Source organism: Cuculus canorus, chromosome 8 (genome assembly GCF_017976375.1).
Source record: "Cuculus canorus isolate bCucCan1 chromosome 8, bCucCan1.pri, whole genome shotgun sequence".
Taxonomy (NCBI): domain Eukaryota; kingdom Metazoa; phylum Chordata; class Aves; order Cuculiformes; family Cuculidae; genus Cuculus; species Cuculus canorus.
The window spans coordinates 5,360,992-5,386,329 of NC_071408.1; the positions used below are offsets into that span (position 1 = coordinate 5,360,992).

Consider the following 25,338-nt stretch of genomic DNA (forward strand, 5'->3'; position numbering starts at 1 on the left):
ACCAACCTCTCCTCCCCATGTGGCTGCTTCCCCCACATTTCTCTTGAGAAAGGGAGCACCTGGTTGAGGGGGAAGGGGACATTATCTTGTCCCCCACACTGGCTCCTTGGCCCTTAATGCTCTGTCTGCCTTGCCACTGCATGAGGAAGGAATTGTAGAACCATAGAATGGGTTGGGTTGGAAGGGACCTTGCAGATCATCCAGTTCCAACCTCCCTGCCATGGACACCTCCCATTGCATCAGGTTGCTCAAAGCCTCATCCAACCTTGGCCTCTTCCATCTTGAAGGCTGGCATTGCTCAAGCCTAGTGAGTGGGACTCAGCTCATCTTCTCAAACAGTTGCTCCAAGAGCTGTGATTTATGGCTCTTTATGAGCAGAGAGAAATGTCCTGTCTCTGCCTTGCCAGCAGAGAGCTACTAGCAGGGAGGCTGGAGACTTTGCTGCCCATTCGGAGGTTTCCAAAGCCTCCGAGCTCTACGTGCTGCTCCTTTCCTGCCTTTCCCTTTGTGGCCAGGTCGGCAGAGGGCACTGCATGTCCATGCTTCATCCACCTGGGGAGGGAGGGAAGGTCCTCTCCACCCCTCCAGGGCCAGAGGAGGCATGGACCAGCAGCTTTGCTCTCTGACCACCAAGCCTTGCCCCCAGCTCCCTGCCAAAAAGCTCCTGGCTGCAGGACTGCCTCCCTGATGGAAAGATTTGGGGCTGATGAAGGAAATCAGGAGGTACTTGTTGAAACAACAGGCGAATTCAGATCAAACGGCAGGAAATCCGCTCTCCAGCAGTGCAGAAGAGCCACGCTGTGGAAAGCTCTGGTCTGACAGGAGGTCATCCAAGACAAACACGGAGCTGCCTTCTGGGGTGGACTGGCCAACTGGCAGGATGGGCGAGAGCTGGAGATCTGGGCAGGGGAAGCCATAAAAGCCTTTTGGCTTTGTGCTTCTCTGCAGTCGCTGCAGGTGGCTGGGGAGGAGCTCCCACCCTAGACAGTGTTCGGGATGGTACCCTCAGCCAGCACAGTGAGCAGAATCAGGCCTTTCTCATCAGGGCCTGAGGAGACAGACTGCTGGACTTTTTCATCAGAGCATGACATTTATCAGCCTGGGTGGCATCAGCATGGTCGCAGCTTGGTTTGTTTCAGATTGGACATTAGGAAAAATTTATTCACCTGGAAGGGTTCTCACCTCGAAGGGTTCTCAAGCACTGGCAGAGACTGCCCGAGGGGGTGGTGGAGTCCCCATCCCTGGAGGTGTTTAAAAGACGGGCAGATGAAGTGCTTAGGGATATGATCTAGTAATGGACAGGTACAGTTGGCCTTGATGGCCTCTAAGGTCTTTTCCAACCTAGTGATTCTGTGGAGCAGATTGTGTCCTCCTTGGTGAGGTGGGCTGGAGATCAGTGTTTGGAGACAGGCTTTGGGCTCTTCCAGTGAGAATATTTGAGTGCAAACACAGATGTAAGTGTCCCAAAGGGGACATTCCCATAATGCTTGTGGAAGTAGCTGCTTACCAGAGTGAACAGGCAGCCAGATGGTACCTCTTGCCTTAGCGTAGCAAGGTTTTGACGCACTAGTGACTTCTCCTCAATGAAGGTCTCTGCCTGAAGAAGCAGCAGTAATAACCACAGGCTCATGGAATTTCTTGGACAGCATGTCCTGCTGCCTTTCATTAGGCAGGAGGCGTGAGCGATTGAATTGTGGAGCGTTCCTTCTCCAGTCTCGTGCACTGGTTGAAATCTGGTCTTGTCTGAGAGCTCTTCTCCTCAAAGAGTGATTTGGCAGCACTTGGATGACCACTCCGAAAACCTGGCTGGGCAGGTTTCTGCAGGGCAGAAGTTGCAGCTGAAAGAGTGGTGAACCTCAAGAAGACATCAGGCTTGTGCATCCCCAGGCAGTACCTGTGGTTTATGCAAGCCAAATGCTTCACTCATATTTGAGTTCATTTATTCCTAGCCCGTAAAGGTGATTGCTCCTTGGGAACCTGCCTTGGGGTTCATTTGTTCACTGAAACCTTTATCAAGAGAGTGAAGGTGATTTTCCAGACTTGTTGATGTCCTTAGGAGATAGCTTGCACGGAGGCTTTCCAAGATGTTGCTCTCTCAGCTATTGCCCTTTGACAGGAGCAAAGATAAAGATACATGAACCTCCTGCTCAAGGAAGCTCCCTCCTCTCTTGCACCACTTCCTTGAGATTAGCGTGCAGTTTGCTGCTTCACGAGCTGAGGCTCTGTCCTCAGGAGAAGCAGCTGGGGTTTCACACACAGCCCTACTTGCTAGTGAAAGTACTCTCTGACTTGGCTCTCCTCACCCACTTGGGGCAAGGGCTTGTGTGGGGCTGTTTGAGCCCTGCATGGGTGTGAGAGCATTGGAGTGGAACTGGGTGATCCGTACAGACACTGCAAGCAAGAGGGATGGATTTTATCCCATTTAGGCTATCTAAAGAAGTAGCTGTTGCTCAGGAGGAGAGACGAGAAAGTTTGGCTAAAACCACAGTCCCTGGCATGATAATGCCTGAAACAGCAGTATATTTATGTAGGACTGTAAAGGAGCCAGGAACTGCCACCAGCCTAGCCATGAATATCCTGGCAAGCCTCCTGGAGCCTATAGACACAGCCTCTGCTTGCTCCCTCTGGCAAGCAGCAGACCCAAAGGGAAAGGAGTCTTAAGTGGGACCAGCTGGGCAGCTCGAACCTGTGCAGACCTGACATGATAAGGACCTCTGGCAGGGCTAGTCAGCAAAGATGGAAGGGGAGGTGAGCTCTGGACCACATCCATCCTGCAGGCTTTCCATCCTCATCCCCCATGTGGCTGCTTCTAGGAGAGGTAGCCGGTCTCACCAGCTCGCTGTCAGGGTGCAGTTTCAGAGGTTTCCCTCAAATGAAGTGTTGGGAAGAGTCCTGGACTGTTGGGCTTAGAGCCTTTGGGCTGATGAATGCAAATGAGACCTCTGCTCACTACGGGCAACCCACTGATACAAGCGCTTCCAGAAAGCGATTCTGATTTGTCTTGAAAGAAGGTTGGGTTTGGGTTATTTTGTGTCTGCTGATCCCTTTAGGAGACTGCCTTGGGGACTTTCCCTCTCAGTTGTTAGAAATGTTCTATAGATTTCCAGCACAAATGTGTCTATGGCCAACTTTTTCCTCATTTGTTCTTGAGCCAGAGGACAGCTGGCACGAACAGCTTTTCTCCCCGCCTGTACGCTTCAATGTTGATTTGAAGTAGTCTTTCCTTGGCCTTGGGTTTCAGAGGGATACATTTCAAAACCAGAAATACATGGGCTTGAAATATTTCCCATAATTTTATAAGAGCTCGACCCTCTGATAGCAAGATTAGAAGAAAGATAACAACAGAGATAATCAGCATTCAGGCTGGAACCGCTATTGTTAAATAGACAACACTGTAAAGCCAGTACTTCTTGTTTACAATTGAACTCATGAATTTTTAGATATTAATGTATGAAGGAATTGAGTAAACAACCATTGTGCCTCTAAGGAATGAGTCCCAGGCTGTCCTGAGCTGGAATACTTTGTACTTTCCTGATTGCCTTCCAAGAATTTCAAATTACTTTGTAACAGAAAAACAAGCCTGCTTTACAAGACGCTTGTGAGGTTCTCTTCACGGCCTTAATTCCTCTGTGTCGTGATGTGGCTGGTGTCGGGGCACAGCTCTGGGTACCGTGGGGTAGGTGCTCAAAGAGAGGTGGGAACTACGTGTGAGCAATAATCTACTCAGGAAATTAAACCCCTGCTGTAGCGTACGGGCTTGCAAGCAGCGTGTGGCCCGTTCATCCCTGTTCCCAGTTTGATGGGCACAGAGGCATTGTGGACACTGGGCAATCCTGTGACTGCCATGGAGAAGGAGTGGTGAAAGGGGCTAGTGGGAAGTCATGCAGCAAGTCGGGCCGAGAGGCAGCAAGAAAAGGACTCTACTTGCCTAAGCCACAAGGCTTTTGGGAGCAGCTGGGGTACTCTTGGGCATGGGTCTGTGGAAACAACTCCCAAGGACAAAGGGTAAAGGGATGTGTAGGCAGGGCGTGTGCCCTGGAGAGACCATGCCGTGCTCTCTACTGAAGCTGCAGACCGTGTTATATATTCACAGACTCTCCAGGTGGAGACCATGACAAAACACGCTGTGGTACATTTGCAAATTGTCCCTTATTTCTGGCTGTCCTGTGCTGAGCAGGTGCTCTTCAGGAGCACTTGCCCAGAGTCCCTCCAAACAAAAATACCACTTGGGTCTGGAGACCAGCCTGCTCAATGTCCCTGCCAACTCCTGCCCATTTGCCTAGTTTTTGAGCTAAGACCAGGAGCCAGAAATGGCAACATCTTTCCAACAGTGGTGGTGGCTGGGGATTGCAGGGAAGACATGCAGCAAAGGCAGCTGATGGCCATCAAGCCTTGAAATGTCCCTTTCAGCCAGTCTGGGCAGTCCCGTCTTGGTCATCATGACTGGCACTTTGGTAAAGCAGGCAGAATGGGTCCCTCTCTACTTGAGTTGTTCTTGGATTTGGTTTTGAAGCCAGCAGCCTGGAGCTGTGGAAAGAGTCATGAATCTGGGTTACCAAACCATCTGCTGGATGCATTTTAAAAAGCAATTAAAGCAAAATTGTTTCCAGCCCTTCTGTTTGCAAGATGTAGCCTAAAGAGAGATAACTGAGCCAGGATTTGCCTGATCCTGCCACAGCTTTAAGCAGGAGTTAATTTGATCTAATCCCTCCTCTGTGTGTTCTGGTAAGTGAGGAGTTCCTTACTAAGAACTTGGGGAGCGTGCAGGTAAACAGGGCTGCTGTGCTGTTAGCACAGAGATTTGGGTGATGGTGAAACCCTAGAAACTGGCATTTTCAAACACTTTTTATTGGTTTTAATCAGAAATTATTAAAGAGTGAAAGAAAAAATAGAAATTAAAAATACTTTTGCATGGTAGCGGATGATAGCATGTTGCCAAAGACTGATGGATACCAGGTCCAGGCAGTGTCAGGTGGAGTTGCTAGAAGTCTGAGAGGCTGGATAGGAGTGGAGGACAGTTCTTTAGCTGCCTCTGCTCATGCACTGGCTCTCAGTGACCTCTCAAATCATGAAACTTTGCTTTCTTCCTTTCCCCGTGGTGAAAGGCATGCAAACAGCCAAAAGAAAAAAGGGGTTAGGGATGAAGAGAGAAAGTAGGGTGACATCGTTCTTGCTTGTCCTCCTTTGCCAACTGTCACCAAATCAGAGACTAACCTGAGGTGAGGCTGTGCCTGATGGTGAGGGGCATGTATGCACTTTCCTGGATGTTTTTATATCTACAGGGTTTTTGTTCCTGTTCTGCTGAAGGGTCCTTCCCAGGAGAGATTGGGTAAGAGTCACAATAATCCTTACAGGGCATGTATTTGGGGATGCCCTTAGGCATGAGGACTCCTTGACAGCCAAGGGTCACAGGATCAAGACACCCTTACAGAAAGAAGGGACAGCTTTCCCTATTGCTTCATGCTGTGCTTGGTAGAGAGGACTCGCAACCATGCCACCGGTGCCCAACATCTTTGTGACTGCCCCTGTGATGATCGCAGGGCAAAGCAGAGAGAAATGAGCTCTGGTGTTACAGAGCTCAGATTTGGGCCAAAGCATCTCCTTTTTCTGGCAGGAGGAGGTAACATGCCCCAGTGCCAAGTCTTGAAGAAGGTGGGATGGGTTGGTGGTGGCTTGTGGTGTTGCGTTGAGGCTGGGGACAGCCCGGTGTTCCCCACCCATGCCCCAACCATATTCCAACAACCACCTGAACGTGATGTGGGTGTGAGGTATCGTATCGTATCTGATGATGGAAGGGGAAAACAAGAGGCTTGCAAGGAGGCAGGAGAGAGGTCTTCCATGAGTGGTGGGGGCAGTGCAGCTGCAGGGTCCCAGAAAGGGTCTGCTGGTGCAGCTGCTTGGTTTACAAGAAAAAAGCCCTGAGCACAGCACCGGGCTGAGCCGGTAGCTTATGTAAGAGCTGGCAGCAGGGCTAGCGGTGCAGAAACTCAGCGGGCTGCCAGCGAGCCGCGATCGCCTTTGATTTTTCTCCTGTTTGCTCAGCAGCTTTCATGCGGTGGGGGAGCGGGGCGAGGGCACGAGATTCCTGCACACTGAACTCCTCTGTTTCTCTCGGCAGGATAAACAGGACATAAAACAAAGCCCTGAGCCAGCCCTCTCCTCCGAGGCAGTGTGTTGCCAAACCCCAGTGGGGTGGCCTGTCCCCTGTGTGCTCCCCGGGGAGCAGCCACTCCATCCTGGGTGCTGCAGCCTGGGATGCAGTGAGGTGATGGGAGACCCCCAGGAGGATTTCTGGGTGCTACAGCCAATATTTTTGCAGCTGGGTGAGGGTTGTCCCATGGCATTGGTGAAGAGCAAGCAGGGAAAATGGGGGCAAAGCTTCCTGGCAGGGTTCAAGTGGCAAATCCTTGGTGAGTTGAGGGTGGGTGCTCCAAAAGTGACACCAGGCTGGACGCTGCAGACACTGGCTGGGCTAAGTGTCCCCTGCAGGGATTTTGCTGCGACCCAGCTAGCCCACAAGGCCCAGTCCCAGGCAGTGGGATTGAGTCCTGTCTGATGCATCGTGAGATGCAGCAGGGTGAGCAGGGAGTTGAATGCTGGTCCGCTCTCTGCAATGGGCTCTGTGTGAGGTTTTGTGTGTGTGCCTTAAAGCTGGGCTGCTTTATTTATAACTTCTCCTAAGGAGCAATTTCCAGGCTCTCTTTGCCACCGTGCTAGCTGCCTGTCAGTGACAGAGGGCAATGGGGCTGACCTCAGCCCTTTCCCAATGCAGTGTTAACTAATCCAGCTCCCCAGAGATATGCCAGCCCAAGCCCATGCCAGCTCCCCTGAATTTCCACAGAGCCATGATTTCACCACTGCCAGCCTGCTGCACAGAGAGGGAAGAAGGCAAGGAGCAAGCCCTCACTACTGAGGTTTGAAACACTTCCAAGAGGTTCAAGTAAGGTTCTATCTGGAGCAAAGTGTCCTGTACCCACCTTGAAATCGCTTGCTTGGGGAAAAGCATTGACCAAGTGTGAGGCTGGAGCGAGACTCCTAGGAAATGCTATCGCTTCTAAAGCAACATGAAGGGAGGATGGTTTGGCACTGTGCCTCTGTCCTGGTCGTCTGTCCTGCCAGCTGTGGTGGGTGGTGAGATCCCTTCTCCTCCAAGGTGCTGCTGGTGAGTTATCCTGAGCTGCACTGCTGCAGCTATACTATGCTCCTTGTGCTGCTGCATACCATGGCATTGCTGACTTCTGTTCCCGAAAGGAAGAGCTTTGACCTGGAAAAAGTCACCTGAACAGAAAGCTGGTTTTCTGATTGGAGTGTGGGGCCTCTGATGCTGCCTGCCGTAGCCTGGAAAGATGGGCTGGGGTGGCTTCAGGGTCTCTTTCTTGTGCCCAGATGGGAAGAACATGCTGGTGTCTGGAGCTGTATGAGGGCTGGGGAGGCACGTGGGAGGTATGCCCCCCTGTGTAGCCACACTAACCTTGGACAGGGGAGGCTTGAAGAGCAGCGTGCCCTGGCTGCCTGCTCTGGCTGCTGGTTTGTGGGTGCTGAGCACCCCTACAAGCACCGGTGGCCAGATGACCTGTGCTCCTCAGAAACCATCAGGATCTTGGTGAGGAGTGCAAACCCTGGGGCTGCTTATCCAAACCTCTTGGCCTGAGGTTTTGTGAGAGCCAGCTTTCTCACAGGATTCTCACTCTGGACTCGATGGGTTGGAAATACTGCAAGAGCAGCCCTTTTTCTGTTTTGTTTTGGGTTGGTTTTTTTGTTTTTTTTCCTCCTGATGTTTGTGTCTTTCCACTTCCGTCTCTGGCCAAGGCGAGTGGTGCCAAGGCACAAGACCCAGGCACACCCAGAGGGAGGGGGAAGCAAAGCACCCTCAACCCACAGAAAATGGGGACAGAAAACAAACAAGGCCTCCAGGAGCAAGGAGGAGAGTTTGCTTGTCATCTGCAGCTGAGAGATGTCTCTCCTTGGGGAGTTCCGTGCACTTTGAGGCAGGTATCATGCTTCTGATCCAGCGCTGATGTCATGAGAGAGGTGAGGGGATGCCCATGGGGTGCACACAGGGCTCAACACCCTCCTGCTTCCCAGCAGTCGGATCTCCCTGGCCCTGCTTTGAGGAGCAATATGGGCTCAAGCTGCACGAGCTGAAAAGGCTCAAGCTCTCGAAAAGCAGCACGGGATCAAAGCTTTCTAAACACTCAGGGCATTTGGCCTGGGAGGTTTTGTTCCAACTATTTATAGCAGTTGGGGCCAAGCGAGTTCAGAGTTGGAGGCAAACTTTTCCAAAGCTAGGGGCCGTTTGGATTAGGGAGGGGGAAAGGGAGTTCAGCCAGGCCCGTTTCCAGCAAACGTTGACTCCTTCCCTTAGGTATGTGTTGCTATCCGTGACACACTAACAACAGCTCCGCACAGAAGTGCCTGGCTGGGGCTGTAAAGATCAAAAAAAAAATGTGAATTGGCTAGAAGCAAGAACATGAAACAGAGAAAGTTTCCAAACAGCAAAGCCGTTGCATTTGAAAGTGAAAACTTTCCTTACCAGCTTGTTTTCATCCAATGGTCAACGTCCTGCAACTACAAATACACTTGTGTTGGTTTTGGGAGGGGAAAGCTGGTGATGATTTTAGGGCAGAAAGACCAAGATATGGCTTCTTGAAGCATATATCATCATAGAAATGGAGAGGAGGGGTCTTTTTACCTTCCAGGTGATTTTTTTTTGTGTGTGTGCTGTCGCTGAAGAATGTGTTATTTTTCTGTGCTACCCAATATAGACAAAACCAGGCTTAAACTCTGAGCAGGCAAACCAAGCTGGCCAGTTTTGAAATCGCATCACATTTGAAGCTATAGCCCTTGCAGAGCATGAAGGCAGAAACTGGGGTTTTCCTGCCTGCTATGTGCATTCTGCTAATGATGATGTTTAATTGTGAGGAGCATGAGCAGCACTGTTTGGATACCATAGCTTTTTGCATGCCTAAATCCACTCTTGATTGAAGGCATTCAGTATATGTTATAAAAATATCCCTGTAATTACCAGCAGCTTCCCAGCCCACTGTAAAATCTCTGCTGCCTTGTAGGAGCAGTATCTCTCAGCTTCTCCAGAAGGACAGGGTGCAATTAGGTTGTCAGGTAATTATAATTATTCTAATGAGGAGGTGGTTTGAGGGAAGTGAGTTTGGCAGCTGGGTGGTGTCCAGCCCAGGTGGGCTGTTGTGGCAAGCAATGTTATGATCTTTCCTGGCAGGGATGGTACAGGTTTTCTGCTTGCTGTTGGGTGCTGCATCAACAAACACAGCCCAAGCCTACTACACTTGTGCCTTGGGTTGCTTTCAGAAAGGAAATGCCGTAGCTGCACGGTTTCCTTTCATCTCTGACATTCTACCTCAACTGTATTGCAGAGGATATCTATCCTCATTGTGGATGGTTGAACTGCACTGGAGAAGCCAAATTGTTATCGTACACTAAAGGCCACAAGGTCTACGTTGAATTCTGAAGAACAAAATGTGGGTGGAGAATGGGATGAAGGTGGATCTGATCTGACTGCACATTAGGTGGTCGTGGCTGGTGTTGCAAGGGGAAGCATCAGGCAGAAGAGGTGGTTTCTCCTGGAGCTCCCAAGTTTTCAGTCGCAGGGGCTGTCTTATTTCAGATTTCTGTGAATGACCCAAAAAACTAGAAGAGCAACACTGAGGTGTCTGGATGAGGCAGAGGAGGACAGTACAGAGGAGGTTATAGTTGTAAAAAAATAATTGGATGACCTGGAAGATGGGAGCCACAACCATGGTATGAAGCACATCAGCATAAAACACAAGGTCTTTGAGACTGAGGAGTGACAAGATATGACAAAATAGGACTTCGCATTGTCTGGGAGTGACAGAGAAGGGCTTTGGACTAGCCACTGATCTCACACAGTACCTGAATGCTGCCAAGCAAAAGGTGGCTGCACCCTGAGGGAATTCTCAGGACAAGGCCTCTCCATTGACCTTAAAACCCTCAGGACAAGAGCAACCAAGACCTCTTCTGGAACAGTGGGTACAACTCTGATCATCCTTTCCCCATAAAAATTCAGAGTAGAGTGAATGTAAAGCAAATCCACCATCCTGGTTGCTCCACGCGTGAAATGGGTGTGAGGGCCAGACGTGGTTGTCCTTCTCACGTCTTGGTTTTTCAACATGGCAGAGACAGGCTCTGAGCTTGGCTTCCACCTCTACCCAGTAGAAGAAAATGTTCTCCTCCTTTTTGCCTCCTAATGATGATGATGACCATTCACCTCTTGTTTTGTATGTGTCCTTTGCTATGAAAGACTGTCCTTGTACTCGGTGCTTATGTTCCTAACCCTTGGCTTGGAAAGGGTACACCGGCCAACTGGACAGTCATTCATTTCGATGAGAGGCTGTCTGTTCTGCAATTAATAGACAAAATGCCCACCACTGTGGTTGAAAAGAAGTTTTAATTAAAATCCCTTGATATTGGCCTTCCCTAGACAGTGAAGTGAATAGGAAGAGGGCAGAAGGCCCAGGTCGGTGTCTTTGGTCACCCTAGGAGAAGAGTGTCTGCTGAGCTGAGACTGAACACGAGGAAGAACCTGGTTTATAATTGCATGGGCTTATTTTTTTTCCCCTCAAGTGACCTGCCCAATGGACAATTGCAAGCTGATAGGAGCGCAGATACTGCCAACCAAAAGCTGGGATAGGTCCACAGGTCGTTTGAGTCCTAATGAGAAACAATGAATAGAAGCTCACATCACACGAGTGAAAAACACCTCATCCTCTTCTCTAATGAGCAGAGCGTACCAAATGTTTCTGTCTTGGGCTTTGCTTGGCTTTCAGAGGTGCCTAGAGCTGCATCTTCCAGGCTGGCTCCCAAGCTGTTGTCACTCACCCCATCTTCTCTCTGATGGCCACCAGGAAGGTACCTTGCTCTGCTGGCTGGCCAAGGCGAACCTGCAGTGGTTTATGATAGTGGCATGGGTAAGTGAAGTCTTCAAAGGGTGAGATACCACCTCAGGGGAGATGTGATGGGCCCTGCGTGGTTTTCCCCCAGGTGGAATTAGCCTTCCATGTGCTTGCCTGTGATGTACTGGGCTCTGGACAAGCAGGCACATTTTTTTCACGTGTGGTGTTCCCCACCAGCCCTGTGACTGCAGGTGTTACCCTAACGAACGAGTGTCTGCTCCTCTCAATGTCAAAGCCCATTAATTAATTCAAAGGCCATGTAATAAGTGCCTGAAAACAGGAGCCAGGATGGGTTCCCCTGTTGTCTGCATGAAGCGAGTCTGTGGTACCAGCCCGTTTATATTCCCTTTGCTCAGGATGAGGTGACGGATTTCTAGTTTGCACAGTAACGAGCAAGCAAAATTGAGACATTTAAAAAGCTGACTGGGTGCCAGGCCCATAACTAGTCACACGAAGGCCAGTCTGAGGGTTCTTCCAGCCCGCGTTACCCCTTGACACAGCACTAGAGCCCTGAAGCCATATAGATGCTCTTCAAAATGTTACTCCAACATCACTCGTATTTTTTTGAAGATTGTTAAGGTAATTTTTTGGAGGCAAAAGCCTCCCTTGGTTCTGAGCACTGAGCATTGACTCCTGCACCTTTCCTTAAGCATGGCACAGGCTTTATCCAGAGGTACCCCAGCCCCTTGCGCAGGGGGATGGAGCAGGCATTTGACACAGGGAGCTGGAAAAGGAATTTACTTTTTCTCTTGGGCTCTGGCCTAGAGAAATCAATTAGCTTTCACAGGTTTTAAGGAAAAAAACCACCAAAACCTCCTTTCCTGCTGCCATTTAAGGTTTTTGTCTTTTGGTTTCAGGTTTAATTTTGTGCTGTCAAGCTTTGTGGGAGCGCTGAACAGCTTTGGAGTTTCTCAGCCGGTGCTGGTGGAGACATCATCCAGGTGACCCCAGGCTCTTTGGCTCAGCTACACCTGTGTTTGTCTGGGATGGGTGTGGGTGTCCCTACCAGGAACTGGTGCTGTGGGCAGGGGAGCAGAGGGGGCAGTTGGGTGGCTGGGACTGGGAAGATGGGAGAACCCCAGCAGTGAAGCATGGCGGTGGCTCCAGGGACTCGTGAGTGGTAGCATTTGGGGCTACAAGGACCCAGGTGAAACATCCCAGTGTATTCTCTGCTGGCATCAGTTTAGACACATGCAGGACCAGCCACCTGCACAAACCCAGCTTTTGGGATAAAATTAGTATTGTATTAGTATTGTAAAGAAAAAATGCCGTTTTTAATGCCCAAGTGTAGCAGACAAAGGGGTTGGCTGTGTTTTCCCCTTCCATTTCAATCCCTTTTCTGCATGGTAATATTTTCTACTTCCAAACCCTGTTCTTTATTATTTTTTCCCCTCTTTTTCTCCTCCTATTTCCCACTCCCTCCTCAGCCAACATCTTGGGGGAATGGCCCCTTTCCTGGGGTCCCCCTGTCCTGGCAGGGTGCCGGGGAGGTACCAAGGCGTGCAAGAGGGACGATGCCAGCACTTCCTGCTCCCTCCCTGGCAGCACAATGGGGACATTCAGGCGGGCACCGTGTAGCCCAGCACCAGAACCCCCCCCCCCCTTCGTCATCCCCGTCCTCCTCTATCGCCGTCTTCCCAAATAGCAGCGTGAGACAGAAAGCAGCTGACGCTGTGTCCCAGCACGCCGGCGGAGGCGAACTGGAATCCAGCATCACAAAACAAGCCCTGTGCATGCTCCCCTCCTGACGCAGGCGTGTGTGTGGGTGTCCCCCTCCCTCCATCCCCCCAAAATCTCCAAGTCTGCCCAGTAACACCAAATTCGGCTCCCTTTCCCACCCACCGCTGGCCAATCCGCACGCTGCCAACAGGCCAGGGCCTCCGCCGCTGAGATGCGAAAGGCAGGAGCTGGTAGAGTTGCAGGGAACGGCATGTTTTCCTTCTCCCCTTCTTCCTCCGGAGCTGCTTGTTTTTTAATTCAGGGCTGGAGGGGAGGAGTAGGTCAAATCTTGGAAGCAGCCCCCATCCTTTCTCCGGAACACAGCCTACCTCCCCCCAAAAATAAGATGAGATTTCATTGTTGCTCCGTGGTTTTAATCGCAGGCAGATCAGCGGGTTATTTTGGCAGTGGAACAAAACAGAAAGGAGGGGCAGCAAAGCAAGAAAAGCCAGACTTCATCCTCCCTAGGTCCAACCAGAGCTTTTCAGGCTTTCCTGCCTGCTTTGAGGGGTTTTTCCACCCCCCATCCTCTTTGCTTTGCTGTTTTTCCATGCCTCTGACCTTGCTCGCGGCAGCTGCTGTGTTTGCAGAGCGGGAGGCTGGGCTGGTGTAAATCCAGTGGTCCTGGGGTGCTGGGGGGTGATTGATAGCGGCTGCTGGTTGGACTCCAGGCTGCTGCCCTCCGAACCTCCCTGGGAAAGCACTGGGGTGGATTCAGGGGTAAAAACACAGAACATGCTGGCTTTAGGGGATTTAACTGAAGGTCTTTACGATTGGACTTGATGATCCTAAAGGTCTTTTCCAGCCTAGATGATTCTATCATTCTATGACTTCAGCTGTCTTACAGGGGAGCGGCTGCCTTCTCTGTGCATCTAGGCTTGTTGCAGGTCCCTTGTGCTTAGCAGCCACGCAAATACAGATGCAAAATAATGATTAAACACATTTTGATCTTTTCTGGTGTGTTCACGGGGCAGCACCTCGTGACAAGCTTGCCAAAGTGTCCTTAAAAGTGCAAAGGTATTGGGGATGTCCATGATCCTGGTGCTTGTCACCGACGTAAGGGATAGGTGTTTGGAATCAAGACTGGTAGGGCAGGCAGGTAATAACATGCCCAGTTGTGCTGAGATGCAGCAGTGGCTGATGAGAGATGGAAGACCAGCTTATGCCTGCTCTCCTGCAGAGTTGGAGGAGCTCTGCTGTGTCAGTGTCAATGATGCTCTGCTGATTTGCATCCTGCTGAAGCCTTGGTCCAGGAAGGTGCTTAATGCAACCAAATCCTTGTGGGATCTCAGTAAGCTGAGGGCATGAAGGTAGTGGCCTTGTTGCAAAGGGTGGAAAGCAGGAGGTCAGGTAACCATGCGGCTTATGTCTTGTGGGAAAATTGCTGCCAGCAATACTGCCAGCCAGGTGGGATTGTCCTGACATCTGAACGCTTTGCAGCCACCTCCAGAACAGTGTCACACTCCCATGGTCATTTTGAGCATTGTGACCCAACATCAGCTGAAGGGAGGATGAGACAAATATCCCCCTGGCTCTAGGGGCCCTCAATGGCTGGGGAGAAAAGAGGGGCTGCTGCAAGCTGGTGCCCTGGGCTCCAAATGGAGAGCAGGAGGGCCAGATCCTGCTGGCACTGCGTGCAGTGGGTAAATGACATGAATAAAGCTTGGACTGCAGACATCCCAGGGAATGGCAGGTCAAACTGTGCCAGTCTTTGAGGGGTGGTCAGGAAAGGCTGGCGAGGGCACTGTGTCCCTGTGCATGCTGGTGGTGCTCCACCCCAGGGAGAGGCTGAGCCCAGGGCTTCTTGCACAAACTGTTTGCGCAGGGTGAAGAAAGCTGGGGCCTGAGGGCATGGAGCAACTCCAGAAGTCCAGTGGCAGTTCTCCTGCACCAGATGCCAGGGACAAAGATGCAGCTGAGCATGTGAAACAACATGTATTGCAGCTCTCAAGGGATACGGGCATTGCTGGGTGAGTGGGACCACCTCAGCTGTGGTGGATCTTCCCTCCATGAGGCTGTGTTATAGATAAATGGGTGTTATTTCTTGAAATTAATTTGTGGTCTTTTTCTCCTGTGCCTTTCCCTCGTCTGCTTCTCAGCATCTGTCCTGCTCACTGACTCCACTGAATTATATCAGGGCACAGGTATCTGGGGTGAAAAGTGTACATCTTGCATGGACAGCTAGCACCATCATCGCTTCCTGGCTCTGCACACATCCAGCACACAGCCAGAGGAACAGCAGGGAAGTTTCAAAGCCCCAAGCTTTAACCCTTACACCCATTTCTGAATGACAGCCATGGGCATGATCCCTGCAAGGTAAGAGAAGAACAGCCAGGGCCTCACCAATGAGAACAACTTGGATGGGAGGATGGCTGGTGTTAGATGAAGGACAGATATAATCTTCTGGTAGACTTGATTGCAGGCAAGCTAGAGGTTCCTACAGCAAACTCACTGCTCTGTTCATCCATGGGTGCAGAGCCATGGAGAGGGCAGGTGCTGGTTTCTCCTGCGCTGGCTATGGCATTCACTGGGCAAACCAGTCCTCTTGGGCACCTGCTCACTCCGACTCAGGTTTGAGTGGCAAGTAGGATGCAGGCACAATATATGGGGTATCCTATATGATATCAAGCTATAGAATGTAGACATGGTCTACAGCTCGCTGTAGAAAACGTCTTCCAAATGAACAGCTCGAGAGCTGGATTTTTGTATCAGATGTTGCAAGAGCTGCAGTGGCAGGAAGTGGGCTCGTTTTATCCAAGCCCAAAGAAAAGAGGGTGGGGGGGGGGGTGGGGGGGGGGGTGGTTTCCTCATCCCCTTCCTGACTCAGATTGTGGTTAGGGATGCAGGTGGGCATAGCAGTAGGGTGATGGTCCCTCCATACAGGGCAGTCCTGCATCCATGAAGCAACCAGGGTAGGGGCTGGCTGGGGTCTAGCTTAGCCCTTTATGCTGGGAGGATGGGAAAGGGCTGGCAGGGAGTGGGCAAGAGTGGTGGAACACAACTTTGCATTATGGTTATGGGATGGAAAACAAGTTCAGGAGGGTGTGAGCTACGGCACACCCTTAGGGTTATAGTAATTCCCTCCACTGCCGGTGATTTGAGCTGTACCTACTCTGGGTCTGGAGCATCAAGGTTCGACCGACCCATCGGATTTCAAATCTTGGAGATTTCCGTGATGGAGTGACTTGGTTTTCTTTGCAGCAGATAATCTTTCCCTCCTCCCCCACTGCTGAATACTCTGGCATTCCACCAAATAGTAAAGTCAACATGAAATACACCCTCGTTTCCTGGGCCTCCTCTTCCCTGCCATCCTCCAGCAAAGAGGAGTGATTTAGCGTCTACTTTTCTAGCCACAGCCCTCTTCCAGGGCTCGGTCTTTGTGTCTCTTTGGAGGTGGTGCCAAGAGCTTTGAAATTCATTCAAGGCATAAAGCAAGGAGCAAGCAGCAGGAGCCTGTGTTGAGCTCTGCCCTCTGCCACTAGCACCCCAGATGCTGTTCCAAAGGGTGTCAGGTTGACTCAGGCTTTTAAGGGGCATCACTGAGGCCACCACAGTCCCATGGTGTTCCACAACCTCCCTATTCAGTGCAAAGGGGGAAGGGGCTGCTCACATTTCTTTCCTTCCAATGCAGGCACAAAGAAAGATTGGAATAAGGATGTTGGCTCTGTCCCATTGGCCTGGAAACTGCTGTTCACAGCTATGACAATGAGTCTAAGTTATGGGATAAACAGGATCGGGAGAAGCTGATCGGTGGAGAGAGATCTCATCAGTGTCTGCCAGGCCTTTGCCAGGAACTGGAAGCAAGATAAGATCAAAGGTATCTGCTGCACCTTCGCTGCACCAGTTTCTCATCTCCATCCCAGTTCTCTTGCAAAGCAAATCGGAAGCTGGACAAGCAGCTTTCCACAAAGGTGGGTGTGAAAAGGCAGAAAGTTGAGCTATAAAGGAAGGAGGGAGCCAGGGGCAGAACAGTCTTCTCCTACCCTAAATCAGATTGCTCCCTGTCAGTGTTACAGGGCTATGGCATCTTAGGGTCTATTGTTCTGTCTCAGATGAAGGGTGATGTCTCCCTGCAAGTTGTCAAGGCTGTAGCACCAACGAACCCAGCAGAAAAGGGCAAGCAGAGGCCTTGAGAGGGAGATAAGTGGTGGAGGGATAATTCTGACTGGAAAACGGCTGCTATTGGAGGTATCTCTGCTGCTTCACTCTGCCTGTAAGCACTCAAGAACCAATAAAACCTTTGGCACACACCCTGAGTTTACACAAGCAGATGCAAGAGCCCCCCTGACGCACACCCCAGCCCCATTGCAAGCACAGCTCCCTGCCCTAAGGCCCTGACGGCCTCCCCAAAGCCTCTCCGCTATAGGGTCTGCCCATCAGGATCCCTGTTTCCTCCAGCAGGCAAGAGGGATGCTGGCTCAGTGGGAAGCAGCTGGCTCTCTAGCTGCAGTTATTATGCAGCAGTAAACACCTTCTTGCAGCTGGCCCAAGTCCAGCACCAACGTCAGCCTCGGGGCTGTGACACAGCCTGTGTCCTGGGGCCACCCTACTGACACTGGGTGCCAGCCTCTCTGCCCGTGGAGGGAGCAAGGCAACCACACCGCTCATCCTGACCCAGCTTTGAGGTGTGGACCTGGAGAACAATTCCCCCGTGATGCTGGGTTAGCCACACAAAGTGTGGACAAACACACAGCTGCATGTCAACCTCCCGTTTGCACAGCTCTTGCTTGTCAGGACATCTTCGAGTACATTGTCTCCAAGTCTGGTGGATGTCTCTGAGGATGCACACACAAAGCTCCTTGTTAGCTGGAATTAAAGATGATTAAAATAGAAATGTACTAAGAAATTCAGCCCCTCTGCCAGCATCTCTTTAACTGCAGCTGACCTCACTTGTGCAACCACACTACAGATTCTGACAAGCTGTAATGACCTGTGCTCCCATGCGAAGGCTGTGGTGGAGCTGCACTTGGAGCAATGTGGAACTAGGAACTGCTGCTGCTGGTTATTAGGCATAGAATCATAGAATAGTTTGAGTTGGAAGGGACCTTAAAGCCAATCCGGTTCTAACACCCTTGCGATGGGCAGGGACACCTCCCACTGGATCAGGCTGCTCAAAGTCCCATTGCTCCTCGTCCTATCCCCACAAGCCTTTGTGAACAGTCCCTCTCCAGCTTTCTTGTAGCCCCTTCAGATACTGGAAGGTCACTATAAGGTCTCCTTGGAGACTCTTCTCCAGGCTGAACAACCCCAACCCTCTCAGCCTGCCCTCATACAGGACGTGCTCCAGCCCTCGGATCATCCATGTAGCCCTCCTCTGGACCCATTCCAACAGTTTGATCTCCTTCTCGTGTTGAGTATCGTGCACGGCTGGAGCTGTCTGTGTGCTGGGCAGTCCCTGTCCCAAAGAAACTTGCCTGGAGGCAAAATGAATCACCTGAAGGCTCAGTCTTGTGCAGTGGCCAAGGTAAGGACCCTGGTTGAACAAGCACGTGGAGCTTCTACGTTCTTACTGCAGCCACAGAACGTGTGGGAAGGCTTGCAGAGCTCCCACTGACTTGGTTCCTGCCATGCTGCCCCAAAACCACAACCCCAGCAAAAGAAAAAACAGCTCTTTCCTTGGTATCTGTTTATTTACAGGTGGAAGCTGGATGAGCAAAGGCATTTACTCCATTGCTTGGAGACCTTGGGCATCTTCCAGCCCCAGCGTACAGCAGGGACCAACCTGCTCTGCAAACCCACAACTGACCCTCCAGCATGGGGACAAGGAGTCCTAAATAAGCTCTTCAGAAGTAATGAGGAACTCCAGCACATGCACTAAAAATAAGGAAACAGCAGGCTGAGCTGGGAGGCTCCCGTGAGTCCAGGCTGACTGAGCCCTGATTTGTGGTCTGACCTCAGCCGCACTCATTGAACTCCTTGGGCCGTGGCTCGTCTGGCTGGAAAACTGAGTAGAGTAAAAAGCGAGACGTCAAAGCTAAGCGTAGCTTTTCCTTCTGCAGATAAATCACTAGGAGATGAGGAAATTGGCTGTGTTTGTTTGCAAACAGCTTGCTTTTAGCGTGCCAAGCCTGCCTGCAGAGAGTGGCTGCGCCAGGCAGGTCGCACAGTTGGGATGGGAGGATGTGCAAACCATCGTGTTGCCCTTGTTCTGCTGATGGAGAGTTAGCCCAAAGATCCTGTCCACAACAGCACGGTGGTACCCAGGGACAGGGAGTGGAGTGCAAACCACCAATGTGTAAAGGATGGAGGTATGAACTGGTGAAAGAGGGGAGATTTAGATTAGATCTTAGGAAGAAATGTTTCCCTGTGAGGGTGATGAGGTGCTGGCACAGCTTGCCCAGAGAAGTTGTGGCTGCCCCATCCCTGGAGGTGTTCAAGGCCAGGTTGGACGAGGCTTTGAGCCTGTGATCCAGTGGGAGGTGTCCCTGCCCATGGTAGGGGGCTAGCAACTGGATGGGCTTTGACGTCCCTTCTAACCCTAACCATTCTATGATATTCACGTAGCAAATGTCTGTGTCATAAAGAGTTTATCTAGATGCAAATTTGGCACCTGCTAGGCTTGAGCCAGGGTATCTCAGTTATTAAGTGCTTAACAGAGAAAGCTCAAGGGGACACAGGAATAACTACACCCTACTCATCCCCATTTTCCTTGTGGCTCCAGGCAGCAGGAGCAGAGTTTGCTGTAGCTTCTGTTCCCATATATTCTGGAGCTGAAGCTGTAAAAACAGGCAGAGGATGACTACACCACACACTTGCAAGCACTGAGGAATGATGCGGATGTGAGAAGAAGAAGAAAAACTTGCTCATTTAGTGTTTTTCTGCCTGCCTGCCAGAACTGCATCTGCTCTTCAGCTGACGCAGTGTGAGACCACGAGCTGGCTATTAGATGAGAAAAATGCAAGTAATTCTTGTCACGTGGAGGAAGGGGGAGCAGAGACCCACCCCGATGGCCCTTCGGAGCTGAAAACTGATTCTCGTGTCCATCGGCTGCTATGTTCAAGATAACAATGTATGGATTTTTTGTTTTCTTTTTAAAGTTTTTCCTAAAACTTTCATAATTTGAGAAGTTAACCAACATGGCCAAACCAAGCTGATGGTCTGTTGTGGAGGTAGAAAGGAGGGAAGAGCATGAGCAGATATGATCCCTTGCAGCATCTTGGAGGCACCTGGGTTCATGGCAAAACTCTTCAGGAGGCCCTCAGGACCTTCCAGATGCTGGGGTGCTGCTGCCCTTTCCCCCTTCTTTCTTCCCAGCTCTCAGCACCACCTCTTCTGAGAGCTGGGACAGTTTAAACCCATTTATTTGAAGCCAGGGAGAGAGAGGAAGGAGGAGAAATACAATTACTGTGTCAGAGATATATCTCCTGCAAGGTTCCTGGTGCACAGAATGTCTGCTGAAACAAAAATCATCATTTGTCTAGCCCTGATAATTTCATGAAGAGCTCTGGATCCAGGGGTGAAATACAGTTGTTCCCAAGGAGGTGCCTGCATTTTGACAGCTGCCAGAGATGGTTATTATGCATGGGATGAGCGGGGTTCTGCTTTGCTCAGTGCTGCAGGATGGACCCCAGCAGCTCAAGGCACGCCCCAAAATGGGCCCTTTTGTTATACCCACCCCGGGGCGATGGCGCTGGGGGAGCTCAGTGTGAGCCTGGTTTGCAGTTGTTATAGAATCATAGAATGGTTTGGATTGGAAGGGATCTTGAAGCCCACCCAGTTTCGAGTCCCCTGCCATGGGCAGGGACACCTCCCACTGAATCAGGGGGCTCAAAGCCTCATCCAACCTGGCCTTGAACACCTCGAGGGATGAGGCAGCCACAACTTCTCTGGACAACCTGTGCCAGTGCCTCGTTACCCTCACAGGAAAACATTTCTTCCTAAGATCTAATCTCAATTTTATCTCTTTCAGCAGAAAACCATCCCCCCTCATCCTGTCACTCCACGCCCTTGTAAAAAGTCCCTTCCCAGCTTTCTTGTAGCCCCTTTCAGGTACTAGAAGGCTGCTCTGAAGTCTTCTGGGAGCCTTCTTTTCTCCAGGCTGAACAACCCCAACTCTCTCGGCCTGTTCTTGTATGGGACGTGCTCAACAGTTGAATCATCTTTGTAGCCTCCTCTGGACCTGTTTCAACAGCTCCATATCCTTCTTCTGTCGAGGATTCCAGAACCAGACACAATCCTCTAGGTGAGGTCTGACAAGAGAGGAACAGAGGGTCAGAATCCCCTCCCTCGCCCTGCTGGCCACGCTGCTTTGGATGCAGCCCAGGACACGTTGGCCTTCTGGGCTGTGAGCGCACACTGCCGGCTCATGTCGAGCTTCTCACCGACCAGCACTCCCCCAAAGTCCTTCTCTTCAGGGCAGCTCTCAATCTCATCATCCCCCATCCTGTATTGAAACTCAGGATGGCCCCAACCCAGGTATAGGACCTTGTACTTGGCCTTGTTGATTCTCATGAGTTTCTCACAGCCCCACTTCTCCAACTTGTCCAGGTCCCTGTGCGTGACATCCTGGGCTTGCTTCTCAGTTTCTAATCCCAAGGAGTAAGCTGGGAGTATTTGGAGACTGGGAGACAGAAGGACATATGGCTCTGAACTGAGCTGTGTCTTTGTCATGTGTTTTAAATTGCATTAAAAAAGATGATGTTCAATAATAAATTATAGCATTTAATTAGGAGGATCCCAACGCCTGCTGTGCTCTGGTTTGGCCTGGGGGAGGGAATGGAGCTGGGAGCTGTAAGAGGGATATAACAAGCAGTAAAATATAATCCTGGGATTACAGGCAGCAATTAGCACTGTATGTTCATGTCACCCCACGCTCCTGGCCTGCGGGCTTTGGGGTGCAATACAGGGGCCAGAGCATGTCTACAGGTCTTACGAGGAGCGGCTGAGAGAGCTGGGGTTGTTTAGCCTGGAGAAGAGGAGGCTGAGGGTGACCTTATTGCTCTCTACAACTACCTGAAAGGAGGTTATAGAGAGGAGGGAGCTGGGCTCTTCTCCCAAGTGACTGAGGACAGGACAAGGGGGAATGGCCTCAAGCTGCACCAGGGGAGGGTCAGACTGGATATCAGGAAAAAACTTTTCACAGAAAGGATCATCGGGCACTGGCAGAGGCTGCCCAGGGAGGGGGTGGAGTCACCATCCCTGGAGGTGTTTAAAAGATGGGTAGATGAGGTGCTCAGGGACATGGTTTAGTGGCAGATAGGAATGGTTGGACTCAATGCTCTAAGAGGTCTTTTCCAACCTAGTGATTCTATGATTCCTGTCTGAGCTCACCTCATGCCAGAGTCCCCGAGTTTGGGCAATGACAGGATTAGTTCCATGAGCTTCCACTGTGCCACAGTGCCCGCAGCACCTTGGCATCACAGTTTCTTAGGGAAATTAGCACCAGCTGAACCTGATGGACTCCAAGGAGTGCTGGCCTGGACTTGTGAGTGCGGCAGAGCTGGCAGGAGAGGCGGGGGTGGGGGAGATCAGCTCCAGGGGGAGCAGGATGGCAACAGGATCTGCAGCCCAGGTTGTGCTGGGTAAGGACGAGCTCCTTGGGTGCCAGCGTGAGCCCTGTGCCCACCTGCACGGCTCAGCCCATGCTGGGTGGCAGCAGGCAGTGCCAGTCATGGGCTGCTTTTGAGACCTGTGATTTAGAGCTGCAGTGGGTGTCTTGTCCCAGGAGCAAGTCACGTGCACCCTGCCTCGACAAATAAAACCCCCAGCATGAATGAGAGGCTGAAGGCTACAGGGCTGGGCTTGCAGGCAGCCAGGCTTTGCCACAGCCTCACTCCACCTTGCACCATCCATCCTCTCCATATGGAGAGCGCAGCTGGAAGTTACAACGCAGCCGACTGTGGCCTTTCATTTCTTGTCTAGAAAATGACCCCCATATTAAAAAGATGGAAATTTAGGGAGCCACAAGTGTTTACTGGCCAAGGAGGCATCAGGATGCACCAAGTGATACACCTTTTCCCAGCTGTGCTCACCATCCGTGATCCCAGTCCAAACTTTCATGGCCAACTCATTAAACATGGGACATGGATTTAAAGCTGGCTCAGGTGCAGTTTGCTTTATTTATAGGTAACACCTAGAACCATCAAAAAACCCCATGAAACTCCAGGCAAAACCAGACATAGGACTAGAACATGGGGGTCAGCAGTTGCCTTGTGGCTCCCTGAGCTGCTGTGTGAGCAGGACTTGCTTGTCGGTGGGTGGCAGGGATGGAAAACACCCCCAGGGTGTGGGGATATGAAACCAGGCACTGAACACAAATGCATCATGGCCATGGGAAAGTGAGAGTTGTTCGTAGCTCAGCACTGCTTCTACACAGCTCAGTGCTGTTTGCACAGCACGGATTTGGTGATTTGGCTGGTCCCATCCTGTCTCTGTGGCCATATTCCACAGCCACAGGACCTCGTCCTCACTCCAGTCCTGACTGAGCAGCTAATGGGGCTCCTCCCTGTGCCTTGTTCTCCCTCAGGGCTCCCCTGACCTTCAATCTTCGTTTGGGCATTTTTTTTGGCATTTCCACATTTCATAGAATCATAGAATACCCTGAGTTGGAAGGGATCATCGAATTTGGGTCCTGTCCCTGCACAGGAGAACCCCAGCCTTCACACCATGTGTCTGAGGGCATTGGTGAGATGCTTCTGGAATATTGTCAAGCTTGGTGCTGTGACAGCTTCCCTGGGAAACTGTTCCAGCTCTCCACCACCCTCTGGGTGAAGAATCTTTTCCTAATACCCAACTCCTGGCACACCTCCCTGCTGGTCCCTCAGATCCATCATTGGTTACCAGAGAGACAAGATCAGCACCTGCTCCTCCTCCCCTTGTGAGGAAGCAGTGAACTGCAATGAGGTCTCCCCTCGGTCTCTTCTTCTCCAGGCTTGAATACACCAAGTGACTTCAACCACTTCTCATATGACTTCACCTCTAAACCGTTCAGCAATGTCACGTCCACCTATGGACACTTTAGATCTTCGTTATACTGTGGCACCCAAAACTGCACACCGTGCTTCCTGCTTGCTCGACTTCCATAACCCACCCCAAGATGCCACCGCCCGCCCTCAGCCTCTCTGGCCCAACAGGTCTATGTGTGCTGCAACCCCTAAACAGCTAGATCTGCATTTTTTTTTTATTATTTATTTTTTTTTGTGGGGAGATTTCAAAATCCAGGACATTTCCCAAAGGGGGCTGTTGCCAATGAACTGGTGTTCAGGAGAGGGCAGGGTCAGCCACTATGCACTGCGGCATAGCGTCAACATTTTGAGGTGCCTCTGCCATGATATCCATCCCAGAGAGAGCTTTGCCTTTTCTATGGGTCCTTCAACCTCACTTACATCCACATGCTTTGTGCCTTTTCTGTCCCCTTCCAGCCCAGGACTGTCCCTGCAGAGCCAGGGGAGGGCAGTGGGCACCTTATTTACACCGTGTTCATGGTGCTGAGCCATTGCGAGAAAGGATGGAGAAAATACCTGACACTAATTGAGGGATTGGTTGCAAGTAGTGTTGCCCTTCCAGGAAAAGCAGGCAGCTATGGGCACTCTCGAGCCACTGAGCCCTGGGGACTGCAGGGCTTGCAATGGGCTCTGCCCCATCATAAGGATGCTGGAATGGTACCAGGAGCTCCACCGGAGAGGAGCGACAGAGTTAGCATCATTCCAAGAGACTTAGCGCACACTCCAGCTCCTCAGTCAGGGCCACTTTAGGTGATGAGTGAACCATCCTGCCCGTGGAGCAACGCGCTGAGTAGCACAGCAAGCCCCTGCTCAGCCAGACCAAGGGATGGAGAGAGCCAAGGAGGATGACGGTGGAAGGTTTTCCATCAGCAGGGTTGGGGGAGCAGCGGGATGGGAGGGGGTTAGCAAAGCATGGAGGAGGGCACTTTCCTAGCATTGATTTCTCCAGAACTCACACCCTTCCTCGAGTCACTCCTGAAACTCATCCGGCCTTGCGCTGGCTACAGGCTGTTAATGTTTAACTGGACGGGAACAGCATGTTGGAGCCAGCACACGGGGGGCCGGGCCAGCGTGCAGGGATGGCAGCGGGCAGCTGGGCACCCCTGAGGTCACCTCCGCGCACCCAATGCTGTCGGTGCACCCGGCTACCACACTGCCCCCATAAGCCCTAAGACATAGTGGAGTGAAGAGGCTTTATTGGGGATAATGCTTGGAAAAGGGCCTTCCAGGGCTGCGTGACCCAGGATACTGCGGCACCAGCTTCAGGGGACCAGCTGAAAGGTGTAAGGGAGGGGATGCGGGCTTCAGCCTCCTGGAAGCGCATAGCCTGGCAGGCAGAGCTGTGGGGTGATGCATAACATGAACCCAGGGTGTTTGCACACACAAAGCCCATTTTCCCCCAGAGCCAGAGTGCCTCGGAGCCCAAGTGAGCCCAGGGAACACAGAGGGGGATTGCTGCCATGTTTTAGAGAGAGCACTGGTTTGTCTAATGAGGGAAAAAAAATAGTTTCCTTGTAAGCAAACAAAGCTTGACTTTATTGCCTTTAAAGTGCAACTAGCACAAACAGTGGCAAAAGTGCAAACACTGATAGTGCTCGGAACATTTTGAGCTAAGCAAACAAGGCAGAGGTAGAAGAGTGTGTTGAAATGAAGGGGTGAGGGGTACAGGAGGGGAAAGGAGGGCTCCCAGCCTCATAACCTTTCAGGACTTTCCCAAGGCAGTGATGTTG

General features: G+C 51.3%; 1 long non-coding RNA gene across 6 annotated transcripts; it reads left to right on the forward strand.

Moving 5' to 3' along the window:
* The first annotated feature begins 6,946 nt into the window (after positions 1-6,946).
* LOC128852917 (uncharacterized) lies at positions 6,947-21,760 on the forward strand. Of its 6 annotated transcripts, none has more exons than XR_008451042.1 (6): positions 6,947-7,162; positions 9,390-10,961; positions 11,804-11,887; positions 14,491-14,981; positions 16,297-16,878; positions 17,941-21,760. It is a non-coding gene; the product is annotated as an uncharacterized LOC128852917 (long non-coding RNA). The 6 variants fall into 6 exon arrangements; XR_008451044.1 differs by having other exon boundaries at positions 10,821-10,961; XR_008451043.1 differs by lacking the exon at positions 6,947-7,162 and having other exon boundaries at positions 8,728-10,961; positions 17,941-18,129; positions 18,303-21,760.
* Positions 21,761-25,338: the final 3,578 nt, after the last annotated feature.